Below are 3461 nucleotides of genomic sequence, written 5' to 3'. Positions count from 1 at the left end.
TAGACATAGTTAGATAAAATATAATTGATTTTTACTTCTCATGTGCTTCAATAAGTCTAAAAATAATGCTTTTTTTTTTTTTTTTTTTTTTTTTTTTTTTTTTTTTAAATAATTAGAATATAATCAAATAAGCATGTCACGTAATATTTGAATTTTTAACCATGAAACTAGAATATCTTCATCAATAATTGATGATAAAAAATATCCATTACGAATAAAAGGAAATGCAATGTGCATAATTAAGAAAACAGTCTATAAATATTGAGCACTTTGAAAGAGGCGATACAGACAACACATTTCACCAGCTTTAGTGGGAAGTCTCACGGAGAAGTTCTCAAAATGCTGCGTCTCTTGTTGATCTTTGCTCTGTGCTTCACTGTTGCCTTGTCACGCTGTGAGTATGAGTTATAGATTATCCTTTTACCGAATAAGTATCATCTATAATTTCTAAATCAATTCATGGATACATTTTGGTATTCATAATCATTATTTTGATGGAAAATCTGACTCCCGAGGAAAATAACCTTTACTAATCTATTACTTTTTTGTATTTCTAGAAGAAATGAAATAAATGCAAACCATTTTAATACTTTTTCATAAGTCGCAGTGATGGTATTTATGAAAAAACTACATTTTAAAACTATGTTTCTTGTATTTTCGTAAATATATTCATGGGTCTATGTAAATCCATAATAAAAATAACATTTAAATTTTAAAGAAAGGAAGGCACAACTTTTCATTCAGGTACATATCAATCTATGAAATTCTACATGAAAAACAGATTACCAATCTACGGAATAAGTTCATTTTTATTTTTTAAAATCAATTAATGGAGAAATTTTTAAGTTATTATTTTGATAGAAGATCTGACGCTTGACAAAGAAACTATTACTGATCTATTACTTTTCTCTATTTTAAAAAGAAGTTAAATGGTTGAAAACTATTTTTATACTTTTTAATAAGTCGTCATTTTTCAGAAAAGTTATGGAATTTTAAAGTGAATACCGATATATTTTTACAAAAAAACTATATTAGAATGGTTCATGCATTGTTATAAATATTGTCCTAGGTTAAATCTATGATAAAAATAGCATTAAGATTTTAAGATAGGAAGGCACAGCTTTACCTTTCAGGTACATTTCTTTGAAATTCTACGGGAGAAATATTTTCCTAGACTGACGATAGAATCCTATGTTTACTTATTTATATATTTCACATTTCTTTACAATCATTATCACTTATTTGTAGTTTACATTCGACCATACTTTCCCTTCCCGCGCCCATTCCGTTTCCCTTACTTTTTCAACAACAATGATGGTCCCTTCAACGACAATGGTTTCTTCGGTTTTAACGACAATGGTTTCTTCGGTTTTAACGACAATGGATTTTTCAATGATTAACAACTAGTTTGGAAACAATGACGAAGAAAAGTAATGAAAACTGAAGAATTATTGGAAAGGCTTAATATGAATTTACAAAACTCTAGTTATATCTTGGTGAATGGAAGTGCGTTTTCTTTACTCTAAGATATAATTGCAATAAAGGGTCAAGAATGTAATGTGTTATTTTTTTGTTACAAGTATGCTTTAAATTATTCAAAAATTAATTGAATATGTATAAAATACAGCAGATTGTAGACGTTTTAATGCACGTACAGGTACACTTTTATGTATTTATTGTGTGTTTCAAAGGATTTTATCTACATAATAACGCAAGTCAAATACAATAACCTTTAATCTCTCGTTGCAAAGTCACACCCTATTACCGGCAACTGGGACTGCCGATGAAACTGGGACGACAGACGGCAAAGTTGTTTTTTACTATGACACAGACCTGATTTTAACCATGTTTTTGACTATTCATAACATTCATTTACTAACGTATGGTGGTTTCCCGTTATGATCATACCATAAACTATTTTCCTGTAGAATATAAAAGTATGATTTCTTATTAAAACAAAATAAGAACAGAATAAAGTTTCATTTCAACCGTCGTTCAAGAAAATTTGGTCAAACTGAGCTTATATAATTTAAATTGCTACTCCACCTTCACATTACATGTTGTATATAATAAATTTAGGCTCTTAACGACATAACTGCAAAATGTGGATAGTCTGTGTTGTTAAATAAGTGTGCTATGAGCGCTTGATTTTGGAAAGTCAAGGTCTTTTGGCTGTCGTAAACAGCATATGGATGTTAACATTGCAAACACTGACTACAGATGATGGCAATCGGTAACTTTATTTTAATTTAGTTTTCGATGTTCTCATGACCAAAATGTTGTGTTCTATTTAGCAACCATATATATTTGGAATTACTTAAAGGATTATTATAGTTTGGAACATTTAAAGATTTATCAAGAGGCCCTTGGGTCACATCGCTTACCATAGTTACTATGGTTCTGCTGTCCTCCAGCAGATTTTTCTCCTTATATTGCCATGTAAAACTTTGATAATATATTGTGGCCCTACCTTACCCCCAGACTACACTACATAAGGATGCTTTCGTGTATTGTATACTAGTAAATATGATTAATCGTGGATTTGTTGTTCGTAAGTAGAAGGTTTTAAAAGAAATTTTTCTATATATTGCTATATTTAAAATTCTAATCACCGGGGTTCATGATTTGAAAAAAAATAAATCTACACTATACAATAAAGCTTTCACATAACTTTTCCTCTTTTCTAGCCCAGTCGTTCTTGAGAAGAAGATTTTTAAAACATGCGCCATTAAATTTTCTCTAATTCTTAATTATCTCCCCTTGAAAGAGAGTATGGTCCTTCAATTGAAGGAGTTTGGCTGAAATTGACACGCTGTTTCTTGAAAAAAAAAGTCGAAAATGTAAAAAAAAAATACAGACGACAGACATTACACCACAGACTGATGCCGGACACCCTTTGATCAGAAATGCTCACTTGAGCTATGCTCAGATGAGCTGAAAAATTGTTATTCTGACTTTGGTAAATGTCTTTAAATAACTTTTCAACCAATATTTTTTGTGAATAATACTTAACACAGTTTATTTTTGCATATTGCAATAATGTATTTAAAATCACCTAGCTCAACAGTATCATTTTAATCTCTCTTTTTTCTTCATAAAATCTATATAGTCTACGATAGTTGGGTTATGCTTTGCATGATGTATCGATAGCTGTCATTTCCCACAACTATCGCCTTTGGTTTATTTTGCAGACAGTATATGCTTTTTAGGATAATTAATTAACCCCTTTACAAAAGTTTTTGTCAAAAAAATTATAAAACCGGGCTCGAGAGGGTCATCAGGAATCAAACTTACAGCATTCATTTCACGAGATAAGTAAGCATTTTACATTGCATTTTATCATGTTAGATATCTCTTAATTGTATGTTTTAGTATTTCAGAAATGCTAAAACCAGCAAATTCAAAATCCCAAGTTTATGATGACATAAGACTTGTGCATAAAGATTGGAATATTTTGCAGT

At 30.0% G+C, this 3461-nt stretch overlaps 1 long non-coding RNA gene across 1 annotated transcript; it reads left to right on the top strand.

Moving 5' to 3' along the window:
- Positions 1–277: 277 nt before the first annotated feature.
- Positions 278–1558, top strand: LOC133196578 (uncharacterized). Its single transcript, XR_009722379.1, has 2 exons — positions 278–394; positions 1249–1558. It is a non-coding gene; the product is annotated as an uncharacterized LOC133196578 (long non-coding RNA).
- The last annotated feature ends 1903 nt before the right edge of the window (positions 1559–3461 follow it).

Source organism: Saccostrea echinata, unplaced genomic scaffold (genome assembly GCF_033153115.1).
Source record: "Saccostrea echinata isolate AGI-Se365-2 ecotype Australia unplaced genomic scaffold, CSIRO_AGI_Sech_v1 ptg000030l, whole genome shotgun sequence".
NCBI classification, from domain to species: Eukaryota; Metazoa; Mollusca; class Bivalvia; order Ostreida; family Ostreidae; genus Saccostrea; species Saccostrea echinata.
This window is presented reverse-complemented; position numbering and strand designations above follow the sequence as displayed.